Raw genomic sequence first — 15141 nt, 5'->3', positions numbered from 1 at the left:
TATATATATATATATATATATATATTTATTTATTTATTTATTTTTTGATCAGTAACTTTCACCCAGCATTGATGTAAAAAAAAAAAAAAAAGCATATTATTAAGAAATATTTTATTAACTAAAATGTGTCCTATGTGTCCTATGTGAATGTGTTATTGTTGGCATAGGATGAGACAATTGCTCATGTTCTGAAGGTTTATGTATTATTATTAAGAAATATTTTATTAACTAAAATGTTTTATATGTGTCCTATGTGAATGTGTTATTGTTGGCATAGGATGAGACAATTGCTCATGTTCTGAAGGTAATTTGTGATTATGTATTACAACTAGCATTTCAGAAAACACATTAGTAGCTTTATATAGTAATAAAAATACAAGACAAAAAACTGTAAATATATACAATATTGCTAAATACATTGTTAAACACTGTACATATATTGCCTGCTTATCATATTGAAGACTGGTATAATTCAGTATCATCAAGACTTGACCAAATATTATGACTCCAATGAATGTCGACCGCAATCACAACACAATAAAACACCATATCACCTCTTATTAACCATAAATTCAGTTCCAACAATTCAACAATTCCTACAAATCGCAGAATATGCATCACTTCCTAAATTTATGTCAGCCAGCTGTTACATGCCAAAACAAGCCTCCATCTTACAACCCTTCATTACGACAGCCCGTAGCATCATCATATTATTCCAGATGAAATCCCTGGTGTCTGATAGAAAACGATTGCTTGTGTCAGATACTAAAAATGGCAGAGAGCTGCAGCCTGCTTTTTGATTCTGGGCGCAAAGTAGAACAAGTGTGCCTGCCAGCGCTGTCATTACCCTTGGCTTCAATTAACATCAAATGAACATTACAACTAAAATAGGCTGATTTAAAGAAGCAAGCAGCAACCGAGCAGAGCGGGTGCACATTAAAGTGTTTACTATATATGCACACAAGCTATAGGGGGAGAGATCCACTTGTTTGCCAGACCGTATGCATGAAAGGGCACACACTGACAAGACTGAGCGATGTTTTCACAACCAAATGAGGAGGGAGGTCTCGCTATTTTCAGTGGGCCAGAAGAGACAGAGCGTACCGCATTGCACGGACGGTGTGTGGTTCTCCTGGCATCGCTTAGAAGTTTTTCTCACAACGGCACACGCTTGATTTTGAGCAACGACAACAATTACATCCTTTTGCTGCTGCGCGCAGTTTTTGAGTCTGACCCACAAATCCCTCTAACTCGAGCAGCCAAAACCAATCTCCTCTCGACGTTTTTTTATATTACTCCTCTCAGCGTGCATGAGATGTCTTTTTCAAGTGCAGCTACTTCAAAGCGAGGACGAGAGTCCCAGTGGGAACGAGGAGGAAGTAGAGAAGATAACAGTGAAGTGTTTGGGGTGATGCACGCTCGCCAAGTTCCCTCTGCAGATCCGCAGGCGAACCGCTTTGAGATGAGAAACCACATGTTTTCCTTTCTTATAAAGGATGTAAACTACATGCTAATGAGCGAAAGAGACAATAAATAATTTGCGATCTTTTTTAGGAGCTGACAAGGCATTGTGGGGTCATTACGCTCCTTTTGAAGTGAATCTGGTTTGCTTTTTGTTATCGAGAACTCATTAAATGGCTTGTGAATTGCACCGTATTGAGATGTATTGAGGGAACTTGGAGTAACTAGAAATACGATGCATTCATAAATCCTTCTTGGAAACATATATACAGTAAAGTGCAATTAAAAAGTTAAAGCAGTATAGTTGACTCAAATTCTGTCATTATTCACTAATCCTCATTTTGTTTCAAACCTCTATAACTTTCTTTCTTCTGCAGAACACGAGGACTGTTTTATCCATACATTGAAAGTCAATGGGGACCAAAACAACACTGGACACCACTGACGGTCATTGTATGGGGGAGGGGAGGGAGGAATACAGAAATACAAAAAAATTTATTTTGTGTTCCACTCAAGAAAGAAAGTACATTTAATCAGCATCTTGGCTACAAAATGTGAACTAAATAGGCTGCAAACAACTTTCTGCAGGTTTTATGAAGGTAAATTTAAGACTTTTTAAGACATTTTTATGTCATTTGTATTGCCAGTCTTGTACATATCTGTTGATATCTGTCTTTATTTCTGTGTAAAGAAAATGTAAGGAATCAACAGAATGGAATACATCAATATGATCTCGAAATTTCTTGTTTTAGCAACATTTCAAAGTTTGAAAATGCAACTTCCTACAGATCACTTCACCAAAAAAAACGAAAAAAAAAAAAAAAAACACTTGCTTGAACAACTCTGCTCCTAACCACTATATGGAAATAACCTTTACTGTACCTTCTGATCACACTGCAAAAACGTGACATTCTTTCTCAGTGTTTTTGTCTTGTTTTCCAGTGCAGATATCTAAAGATTCTTTAAAAATGAAGATACATTTACTTGAGAAGTGAAATGGCATAAAATAAGAAGTCTTGTTTTATGAGAAGTTGATACAAATTCAGTGAGTTTTTCATTAAAACAAGAACAAATATCTGCCCATGGACTAAGAATAAATCAACTTAATACAAAGGGAAAATAAGCTTTTATTTCCCATTGAGAGAAATTGAATAAAATTAAAGGGATAGTTCACCCCAAAATGAAAATTTGATGTTTATCTGCTTACCCGCTCTGGCGTAGTTTACGCAAGCGCCGGAAGTGATCTCTCGCGCGTATACATCACTCATTGGTTACACAGTGCACAGTCATTGTAGGTACGACGGCTAATCAAAATGGTACTTACTTGCGCTTAGCCGGATTGTTCAAACCGACTTAAAACTAAAAGATTAAGTTCTCTCGCGCGAACTCATTCGGGAGTGGTGACTTTCCACGTATTCCCAACTTCTGAGCCTGCTCGCCTGAAGTTATGGTTGATTGCTCTTCGGCTGGATATCAACACACCCATTAACATAAACTACGCCAGAGCGCGTACACACCTCACGCACCGGATGCCGTGCGCACGCTCAAGGAAGTTGGACATAGTGCTGTATTAGAGGTAAAAAATGATATAAATACTGTTCGCTTTCTCGCACAAACCGATCGTTTCGTGTCTTAGGACATCAATGTGTCGTCACGAGCCGCAGGGTTTAATTTGGATTTGTCTGTGCATGTTTTTTTTACTCTCATAGATTTTGTTACCATTGCCATGCATTATACGACTGATAGACTGCAACGGCTGGACTTAAAAATCATAATTTGTGTTCTACTGAAGAAACAAAGTCACCTACATCTTGGATGCCCTGGGGGTAAGCAGATAAACATCAAATTTTCATTTTGGGGTGAACTATCCCTTTAAGTAAGCTTATGCTTAAAAAAACATCTAAGAAAACGTTTCTATAAATGTATCTTGATTTAAGGATGTTGAGATATTTGCTTTGTAAAACAAAACAAAAATACTGAGGAAGACTTTTTTTTTTTGCAGCGTATGCAACATTTAATGCCATGACTTTATGAATTTCAGTCTTTCTGCTCCAATTTCAACACTTTTTAGGCCTGTGGAAGGGCGAATTCAGACGTTTTAAGACTTGCAGAAACGTTTGACCCAATAATTTCCAACAAGAAAAAAAACGCACAAAAGCTTCTTGGCATCAAGCATAAGCAAATCACACTGCATTTAAAAAAATTTTCAATACTTGTATTACATTCAAACACATCTGTGGTCACTTTAAATATTGGTCTTTCAACCAAAATTTAGTACGTCTCAACCGTCCATACCCAAATCTACATTCAAAGTCATCTTAGTTCATTTCCAGGAAGACTTGTATCCATTTTAGCATTCTGCATCTGTGCTAACAGAGCTGTGCCGAGTGACTAAGAGTGACATGATTTATTGTAATGGGTTTTGGAGGAGGGAAACTGACTCCACATGAAGCTCATATCCTGGTTGGCTTTCGAAACGCTAGATGCTACAATCTGATTAGAAGGTACATGGAAATACAATATGACACGCGTCCATTTTGACGCCTACCTCATTTATTCTCCATTTCTCCGGCTGTTGAATCCTTTAAGAAAGGGCCAAATAAAACAGCTTTTAATGACTGAGTAGAGTTACCTGCTGCTGGATTTCTCAGTGTTAAATCTCTTCAGACACTCAGAGGAACAGCACCACACCAGAGAGAAACACCTGAAAGAGAAAAAGAGACCAGAATTTAGAGGTTTAGGGCACGGAGTACAGATACGAGAGGATATTCTCTCTGCTCCAGCAATCATCCACACTAATCGAAACTGACATAGATATTCTTTAAGGAAGAGGCTTAGACTGAAAAGGGAAGTAGCATATGAAACATAAAATTGACAAGCATAATCATGCTGCCACATAAAAATGTTGTGATCTTATTTTTATTCAAATGTTTTGCACAATTATGATCTTAGCTTGTTCGTAGTTTGGATTTCGGTGGTGGAAATAACTTAGTTTTGCTTATTGAATTGTAGTAAATCTACTTTTTTTCAAAAACTATTAATGTGAAAAACATAACTAAGAATATAAATTATTGACATGAAAAAATAGAAATCAAATTAAAGGCCAAAAATAACATCACCTATCCCTTTCCCACCACCCTCAGTGTTAATCTATGGCACACTTGTAAAACATCAGATGCATTACTGAATATTTCATTCATGGATTTCAAAGGTTCCTGCTCCTGTCAAAGAATATTCCTAGTCAAAGAATCACTTGTCATCTTGTGACGGGCTTTGTGATTTATAAAGAAGGTGACAACAAAGAGTCATGTGTTTCTCACAGTTTGAAGGTCTTGATTCATGGATTACTGAAGCTTATTTTAGAGGTCAAACTCATCTGGGGGATTGCAGCTACACATCTGATATATAGGAGAAGGAGATAGCAGTAGGACAAGAGATGGAAGAGCGTGATTTTTCTTACTCTGACATTTCCTGTCTAATCACGTGCTCATGCTTATTGTGTTTGAATGCTTAGTAAGAAAAATGTGACCGTGAAGGAAAGGTAGAGCACATATGCATGTGAATGTGTGTGTGCGCAAGAAAGATTGTCGTCACCCACACTGACAACACCACAAAGTGTACATTGAGAGTGAGTGAGTGATTGCATTTGTGGGTTTCTGTTAACTGAGGAAATGTCTTTAGACTCTATCTTTGCTACAGTGAATGTCATGAAAAACTTGCTCTCTTACTCCAGCAAACTTGGGAGTAAAAATATAGATGGACACTTCCTTTTGCACATTTGTGCAAGTTTACAGGTAACTGTATTTTGTCATTTGACAACCTGGACCTTGTTTGCTGTATGTGGTTTAACAACAATAACTTGGCGTTGCAATTGCCATGCTCTACTATTTTAGCTACAGAAACAGCAGAAATAATCCAGCCTATATCAAGCACTGTGTCTGCCAAATCTGACCTCATCAATCCACAAGAATCTGATTGGTTCAAAGTTACCTGTCTACTCCCTCTCAACTCAAACTCTGAAACAAGGTGCCAGTGATGCCCCTTCAAGAGCTGTTTGCTCAGGGACACTGAAATGTCGTTTCACACAGCGCTAAGGCCACATGTGCCATCTACCCAGTCTGACAAACATGACCAAGCTTTGTCAGCAGGTCACCTGCTCTGTCCGAGTGCTCTAGCTATCAACAGTGGTCCCATCACCCATCCCGACCTTCAGATGGTGAGAGTGCGTGACATTTAAAAGGGTGACAGCATTAGTGCAGTGAAACACAATGTTCCCAACCCACCAGATTCCTTCTATTTCTGTTATATTAAAAGTCAAGTGTCTCCTGTAGATGGGAGCTCTTCCAGGCTTTTGACGTCACTTTCAAGCCGGAAAGAGGCTTGAACAACACTCAATGTTATAGCATGACATTTTGGAATAACACCTGGGTTAAAATGAGCATAAATTACAGGATACAGACTACAACAAATATTAATTGGCATGAGGTATAAATGCAATTGAAATAATACAGTCAGGTACAAAAGACTATAATGAAATACTGTTTTGTTTTGTTTTATTTTCTAATTTTTGTAACTTTTTTTTTTAATTTTTTTAGCATTTTTGTTAGTGGTCTCAGACTTTTTTTCACATTAAGGTAATGAGAATTGAGTAAAAAGTACTTCATTTTCATAAAATAATGTCATAATGGAAAAAAATCCTTTATATTCCTAAATATAGGCTTTGTTTTTCTTATAATAATAATTTCTCACTTTTTCCTTTTCCTTTTGAGGTCATTATGTACTTGACAGGCTTGTGAGTTTCATTACCGTATAGATGTCATTCTTGGCTGATTGGGTTTATTTTTACCCATAGGTAATCTGCTTTCTAGTCAGTGCTGTCGTTTAATCGCATCTGTCGTGTTTTTAGGATTACATGATGACAGTGTTGTTGAACAGAAATTGCTTTCCATGAATGAACTGCTATGCAGCTACGCAGTTTAAAACGACACCTGTCATTACATAAACGATTACGCAAGACCGCAGAGCAGAACAGATTGGGAGGCACTGGAGTCATGAGACCAGTTTCCCTGCACTGGCACAATTTCTGATAAAACTGAAAGAAACTGCATTTTTTATAGCTGATATGCCAAAGGTTGCCAGACACTTTGGAATTTATTAGCTGTCTGTTGAGAGAGAGCAGGATAAAGAACAAAAGAGATCGGGGGAAACAACAGAGATGTGGGGGCTTCAATCTGAAAGAGTGAAATAGGGGCATCACCTATTTGTTTTGATTGAGCTTGAAAAGAGCAGTTAGAGAGACAGAAAAAAAATATTCTAGAAGACAAATTGTCATAGCAGGGTGACTAGTGACATCCACCCATCACTTCCTAATGGATGATGACCCTGTAAAGGCTAAAGGTCACCCTTATCCCCCCTCAACCTGGTCCATCTAAATAGGACCACCCTCTAGTGACACAAGATGAAGCACCTCTACCCGCTGAACTATGCAAAACAATCTTCTATAGTGGGGGTCTGAATGAGATACATTGGGAGGTCTTGGGGAGGAAAAAAGTGTATTTCTGTATGCATAAGAAAAGAAAGAAAAGAAAGAACAGAGGGAGGCGGAAAAAGAGAGACAGAGACGGACACAGAAATAAAGAGAGATATAAACAGATATGTACAAGACTGAAAATACAAAAGTCACTTGAGTAAGTGTGTATATCTTTCAACAGGGTGACTTTCAGTTGTGTATATTCTTTATGTCAACACCTGTCCAAAATAGCAATCTAAAAATCCTGAGCAGATGGGCTCCTTCACTAAACGACACCAATCTATTTAGCATAATGGAAAAACAGCCACCAAACTCAAATGTCAAGAGAAATATCTTTCATCCAGACAATTCACCCACATTAAAATGTGTCTAAATTTTAGTGGCTATGAATGGAACTAAAAAGAAAAAGGAAAAGAAAAGGTTTCCAAACAGATTTCCAAACACTCCTTTTGTCAACATCCCTTTTAAAGCAAGTCAGTTCCCTCGGCAGCCATACTGGTTACATCTCAGATAATATATATTTGAATAGTGAAAGACTAAAACCTCTAAAACTGTCATGTGTCATCATATGTCATGTTTAAATAATATATTCCACATCAGGTACACAATTTGACGGCCAATGCAGCGCAGTGAATGTAACTGTGAGGAAAATTATGCACAAAATTAAATCTTGAGAAAGTGTCGCACAGCGGAACAAAGCAATATTGATACAATCCACCTTTACACTAAAAGTGTTTAAAGTTTCTGGCTTTCATTAAAACATTAAGTTTTAATATAATACACTAAAATGTTATTTTACTAAAAGTTAATACAAGTTTAAAAAAATTTATAATATAAACATAATAAAAAATACTAATAACAATTAAAAATATTAACTTTTAAAGTTAATAATAAACATATTTACAATATATATTATATAATATATATATAAAATAGAGTCCATTCTTGTATGTGCAAGAGATTCTTTTTTTCTGCCCGGCAACAATCAGCCAGCCCCGCCCTAAACTATGCCATTGGTTCAGTTTCAAGCTGATAAGTCAAGCAGCTCAATCAAACAGCAACGTTTTTGCACAAACTGGGACAAAACAAAAGTATTTTACCATTGAAAAGAACAAATGTATTATTATAGTTGTGAAGTGATGTATGTAATGTAAAATTTTTTGTGATGGTTATTTGTATTGGTTGTGTGTTGAGCCTTTTATCTAAAGACAATTTTCTACCCCATTTGGGATAGACAATAAAGCTTTTGAAATTAACATAACTGAAAAGAACTGCAAAATGAATGATTGTTTACAAACAGGTTTCCTGAACAATCATGTCGTCTGTCACTGGTCAGACAAACAGATAGCCCCGCCCCAAACTCACGCCATTGGCTGAGTCAGTGTTGCTATGCGGGCTGGTCAGAATGCTCAAACAAACAGAACAATGATTTGAAAGCACCACGGTGTTTACACTGTTCAGGGGGATTTTGCTGACAAATGGCTGACTTACAGTTGTACTGTAGAAAGTATTTTAACAATTACAAAATTACAATTTTAGTTACAAACCTGCCACCTAAACAGACAGAGCACGAAAGACAACCCAGACACCCAAATTCTCGAAAGACAACCCAGACACCTGGCATTTCCATGCCAGCTGAGAGACAAGTCTAAAGACAGGGAGCACTGCCTGTGTCATCTGTGTGTAAAGGCCAAGCCACACCTCCCGTGGCAGCCAGAACTGTAGCCTAAAATAAGCCATGAGTAACAGCAGCCGGGCCAACAGGGACGGAGCGGGTGACTAAACGCGACACAGCTCTGGCTTTAGCCGAGATGAGAGGAGAGAGGGGATGAATCACGGGAACAGGCGATCCCTGGAGGGAAGCCCCTGCACTCAGAACACTCCGTCCTTGGGAGCTGAGGATTGATGGGAATCGAGTGATAAAAACCAAACTGTCCTTGAGTCCCCCGAGCCTGAGACACGGCCGTACTTGCTGAAGTGTGTGCCACATGTTTCCCCCACGGGTTCAGGGGCTGATGCAGGATAGGCCTGTGTCAGGCTTTTGTCTGAACTAGGGCTGCACGATAAATCGCATGCGATATTTAATGCGCATCTTGTCAGAAAGCCGGTTCTGTAATCAGCGGTAAATCTCCATCACCTGCGGGCTTTCACATTGAGCAGCATTAACTACACAGAGCCGTTGTTCACTGAGGAGCTGCGCAAAAAATCGCGCGAATATGAACGTGGTTTTGCGCAACTCGTCAGTGAACAACAGCTCTGTGTAGTTAATGCTGCTCAGAACCGGCTTTACTGATAAGATGCGCATTAAATATCGCATGCGATTTATCGTGCAGCCCTAGTCTGAACCCTTACTCCAAAGATCAGCGGTAAGATGTATTAGGAAAGGAGGTGAATTTGGAAATGAGGCGTAAAATTGAATAGTTGCTTTTAAAGGTACGGGTCAGGCGAGGTGTTTCAGTAAAGAGGGGAGGGAGTGGTGCTGACCAATACAATACAGTCATACATAATGAGAGAACATGTCAGGATATTGGAAGGTCTCTGAAAGTGTAAAAAAAAAGTCAAGCTGCATGTTTCACAGCACAATGCACGAGGGAAGTGGGAATGTAAATATCTGGATTGAAATCGAGAAGCATGTTGTTGGTGCTCTGAATGCTGATAAGATCAAACCTGTCTGTCTGTCTGTCTGTCCAATGTATCCATATAGTAAAAAAAATCTATATTCTGAACAAAGCATGAGGCTACAAGGATGAGGCTACAAATGGTTTACCTCTGGTTGTCTGTGCATATTAAGTTGGTTGTCTCTGCATATTCAGCTGGGATAGAAAGTATTTTAACAAAACTTCACTTGTTGTACACTGTTCAAAAGTTTGGGATCCGTACGATTTTTTAAATATTTTTAAAAGAAGTCTCTTATGCTCACCCAGGCTGCATTTATTTGATAAAATATACAGTTAAAACCAGTTAAACTCTGCGGACCCGGATACGGGTCCAAAATCGCTCTAAAAATGTTTATGCTTCATTTACATAGCCTTCCTTATATGGTATCATAAAGAATACCTTTTGGTTTTTATATTCATAAAGCAGTAAAATTAAGCTTAGAAATGTATTCGTCCCACACACGAATTTCCGCCTAACCATTGCGAATAATTTTTACGAAGAATGTGTATTTTATATATTTTTCACAAAAACATCCTGAAATAATTAAACTGATTGTAGAATAAACAATATGTAAAATTTGGTCCAATTCGCTTGTGCCATTTTGTATATTACTACTTAGAAAAACATAAAAATGAAACATAATTCAATCAATAATCAATTAAAGTGCTTATAGCACAGAGTAAAATAGGATTGTATGGTTAATGTGTTTTATAAAGCCTGTTTTTGCAAAGGAAACTCACAATGACACATTTAGATGCAGAAATAGACAATTTGACTCGCTTCACATATAATGTAATAACTCCTGTTTAGAAGCTGTTATTTGAAAGATTCTTTTTTTCTGGTACTTTTTGGCATCTAGTGGCATCAAACAAAGTAAATTGCAGAGAGCTGGACCTAATAGAACCTGAATTACAGAATTTCAAAAAAATTATTTGTTTTAAAACTCCAAAAGCGCCTATGTTTTTTTTGTGTTTATTGTAATATTTGAAAAATATATAATGTTATTTATAAAGAATTACACTCATATTTTGTAGTTCAAAGGGTTTTCTTTACAATGAAACCATTTTTTTTTCATTTCCTCCATTGTACGTGTGTAGGGTAAACATTTGAATGTCAAATTTAGGCGAAAATACCAAAAAACGCCCCAGAGAATAAGTGGTTTTAAGCAGTAAAATTGTGAATTATTCCTAAATTTAAAATAACAGTTTCCTATTTTAATACATACATTTTTGATTCTGATGAATAGAAATTTCAAAAGAACAGAATTTACTTGAAATATAAATATTTTGTAACATTACATATTTCTTTACTGTCACTTTTGATCAATTTCATGCATCCTTAATAAAAGTATTAATAAAAAATATACTGATTCCAAACATTTGAATGGTAGTGTACATACTTCGTTCTCCATTTGGGTGGTGTCTAAGCAGCTTAGGGCAACACACCTTTTGCGTTCCATCAAAAACTTGACTTTACTCATGGCCACACCTCAACCTTAAACAATCCACCTTCATGGCACTATGACGTGACAGTCAAATTTACACAGTACAAACAGAGTGTGTACACTCCAAACAGAACAGACTACAACCAAGATACTGTCTTATTAGAGTACCTTTTAGTATTTAGAGTACTCTAAATTCAGTCATTTTGTTTACTTGTGTGAAAGTCTGTCCCTACACATCAGTAAAGTGCCTCAGTGGTCTATAATAAATTGACAATTGTGTAAGTAGCCATATTGAATTCCAACTAATACTAAGCACAAATCACGAAACACACCCATACACACTCTTTTACATACCAGAAGATAGTGTGGCTCAAGCCAGTGACCGCACATAGTGGCACTGCAGGCTGAGCAGGTACATCTCTTTAATAGGCTGCTATCGACCAGCTACCCAGACTCCACTACATGCAGATCGATTCTCTGCCCAGAAATAGCCTCTGGAGACTGAGCTCTGAGGCAGCGTGGTACTGAGTGTACGCTTGGGTACTAGACTGCATTTCTGAGCTCCATGGCTGTACTTTCTGTTCTGTGTCTCAAGTGGTGAGGAAACACATCTTAGAAAAAAATGGTAAACAGCCTGGTGCTGCAGGTGAACTTGAATCCATATAACAAATCATTTATTCCAATCTTTTATCAATCTTTTTTTTTTTTCATTCAGCATAGTATAACAATTACACATGTTTGTGTTTATGTAAAGAAAATAAATGTTTGACTCATTAGCTCTATTTGGAGAGGACTAGTTTTCCCTGAGGAGGTCAGGGAAATTTGTGTAACACAGATGTACAGTCCAAACTGAACATGTCTGCTTTTCCTCAAACAACCTCTGCAAGCATTTTAAAGTATATTACCTACTGTTTCTTTTTTATCTTTTACCTACCAACCTAGTTTCAACTCAGAAGCATTAAAAAAATGTGAGGAATCGGATAAGAATGTCTGTTATTTATTTGTGGCGTTATTTTCGATAAATAAATGAGGCTTCTCCAAAAATGTTAGTTATAGCTGCTTGGTGCTCCTTCATTACGGACTTTAACCATTTTGCTAACTTTACGGGTAAAATGACAGTTCACAGTTCTTGTTTTGCGGTCATCCTAAGTGACACAAAAGGGAATAAAAATAATAAGGAGAGTCCAATAATGAGCCGGGTTTCCATCCATTTTCTGCTAATTCAGGCATATTGCATATATAATTATATATATATATATGGGTCAAAGACGAAAAAGGGCTTAAGCATAAAAACAATAAGTGTAATACTGCTTTAAATTGTTGTTGTTTTCCCCCCCAAAAAATTAAAACATTTTCTGTTTAATTTAATTACAATTTTGTTTTTGTTTTTCTGAGCAAAAAATAAATATCATACATTTTCCCGATTTACACTAAAATGTCATTCAGTGTAACAATCCTGTCAGGCATATTTACAACAAAAATCAATTTATGACATATTAAAAGACTAATTACTTTCACCCCAAATACTACTTAGTTGTAATTTTACATTTTTAAATTTGCCACTATCCTAGGTTTTGCCCAGTAAGAATTTTTTTAATCATTTAAAACGCAATCAAATTTGATATGCTCCCTTATTCTTTTATATATTTTAATATGTACACGTCAGAATAAGCATGTTGTTTGAATTTGTACATAAATATTGTGTTACACTGAATGACAACGTAACATTATTTCAACCAAATTTGGACATTTTATTCTCCAAAAACGTATTTGAAACCTTAAAAGTAGACACTTTACTTGTTATGTGCTTTCTATGGACATAAAATCACTTTTGTAAATTTCTTTTGATGCGGACATCTTAATTTCTTTGACCTATATATATGTGTGTGTGTGTGTGTGTGTGAGGACAGACACAGTTTTTGTTTCATCCAGTTGTATTTACTCAGTGCAACCTATAACATCCAAGTGAAAGATATAATAGCAACATGTCAGAAAAACAAAACAAAAAACAGAATCAGTCTACGTTTACATGCACAATTTTTGGTTCAATTGGACTGAATTCATTCCGATTGATGAATCTGAATGTAGTGTTTACATGAACGGTAAATAAAGTGATCGGGTTGATGTGCGCGTTTATATGTCACAAGCTTTTGATCGGAATTGATTTTTTTTTACATGCACACACTGCACAGATATAGAGTTTCTCACTGTTTGCACATAACCACTCTCCTACACGGTTTCTTTACTTGTTTTGAACAGCAGAATTAATATGTATCCATTTATGAATAAATATACATATAAACTGCTGTGCAGTGCTGCTCATATTTATCACACAGTAAAAATGCCCCTCCCCGCGCCCAAAACGGGTTGCCTGTGGATGAGAATCCAAAACAAGGACTGGTGAGAGGTTGTCCTGCTCCACTTCACAGTTGCCGAGTGGAAGGAGAGTTTTATAAATGACAGGACATGCATTTATACAACACTTTATTCAAAAGGAAGAACTGTTCGTTCTGCGCGTCATAAGTCATTACGCTATTTCTGCATCATTGCACATGCGCAGTGCTTTCAGTTTCGGGGTTCAATCCGATCGAGTGTTTACATGTACTCTCTATCATATTAGAAAAGGAATAAACCACCCCCTTCAATCCGATCGAAATTTCATTCCGATCGAGCTCAATCGGATCAATTAAGGTGTTTACATGAAGGCTTTTCAGTCCGATTGAGCCGTCAATCCGATTATAAACGGATTATTTGGTTGCATGTAAACGTAGCCACTGAGTTGGAAAAGGGATCACCCCCCACCTAAAAATGACTTGTAAACTCAATCAGGTGTAGCTAATCACCTTCTCAATGACACACAAACACATTTGACTTTCAACTGTGATAAGATGTGGTCATTTTGATTAGCTCAGCATGAAAAGAGCTTTCCTGAAACATTTCAGTCAGTCAGGAGGTGGACACAAAAAAATTCAAAAACTTTATCAATGCATAGAAGCACAGTGAAGTCTATTATTAAGAAGTGGAAGATATTTGGTACAACACAATTATTTGGCCTCAACACCAAATGATATGTCTGGCGGAAATCCAATACAGCTCACCATTCAAATAACCCCATTCCTCCAGTAAAGCATGGATCCAGTGATGGGGGTGCTTCTCTGCAGCAGGGACCATTAGCACTTGTCAGGAAATCTGCAGCCCTCTGCCAGAAAGTTGTCAATGGGAAGAAGGTTTACCTTCCAACATGACAATGACTCAAAGCACACAGGAAAACTGAGCACACAGTGGTTGAAGGAGAAAAAGGTGAATGTCCTTGCATGGCCCAGTCAGAGCCCAGACTTAAAGCCCACTGAAAATCTGTGGAACGACTTGAAGACTGCAGCCCACAAACGCTCACCATCAAATTTAACTGAACTTGAGCAGTTCTTTTCTATACCCACTGTGTGTGTGTATATATATATACAGAAGTGAGTACACCCCTCACATGTTTGTAAATATTTTATTATATCTTTTCATGTGACAACACTGTTATACAAGCTGTACACTCACTACTTTACATTGTAGCAAAGTGTCATTTCTTCAGTGTAAATTTGCTGTCCCCTCAAAATAACTCCACACACAGCCATTAATGTCTAAACCGCTGGCCACAAAAGTGAGTACACCCCTAAGTGAAAATGTCCAAATTGGGCCCAAAGTGTCAATATTTTGTGTGGCCACCATTATTTTCCAGCACTGCCTTAACCCTCTTGGGCATGGAGTTCACCAGAGCTTCACAGGTTGCCACTGGAGTCCTCTTCCACTCCTCCATGACGACATCACGGAGCTGATGGATGTTAGAGACCTTGCGCTCCTCCACCTTCCGTTTGAGGATGCCCATGCTTGGCCAATCCATCACCTTTACCCTCAGCTTCTTTAGCAAGGCAGTGGTCGTCTTGGAGGTGTGTTTGGGGTCGTTATCATGTTGGAATACTGCCCTGCGGCCCAGTCTCCGAAGCTTCAGTATGTCACAGTACATGTTGACATTCATGGTTCCCTCAATGAACTGTAGCTC

The 15141-nt window shown here is 37.5% G+C and overlaps 1 long non-coding RNA gene across 1 annotated transcript in view; it reads right to left on the bottom strand.

Annotated features, from left to right (window-relative positions):
- The window catches only part of LOC107689637 (uncharacterized), a 51239-nt gene that overhangs the window by 14035 nt on the left and 22063 nt on the right, over nt 1-15141 (bottom strand). The window contains exon 3 of the long non-coding RNA XR_001634355.1: nt 4094-4165. This is a non-coding gene — a long non-coding RNA (uncharacterized LOC107689637). The remainder of the gene's footprint in view (nt 1-4093; nt 4166-15141) is intronic.

The sequence above is a fragment of the Sinocyclocheilus anshuiensis genome, unplaced genomic scaffold, assembly GCF_001515605.1.
Source record: "Sinocyclocheilus anshuiensis isolate Anshui unplaced genomic scaffold, SAMN03320099.WGS_v1.1 scaffold813, whole genome shotgun sequence".
In the NCBI taxonomy this organism is placed as follows: Eukaryota; Metazoa; Chordata; class Actinopteri; order Cypriniformes; family Cyprinidae; genus Sinocyclocheilus; species Sinocyclocheilus anshuiensis.
The sequence above is the reverse complement of the archived record's forward strand: the minus strand, read 5'-3'. Positions and strand labels throughout refer to the sequence as shown.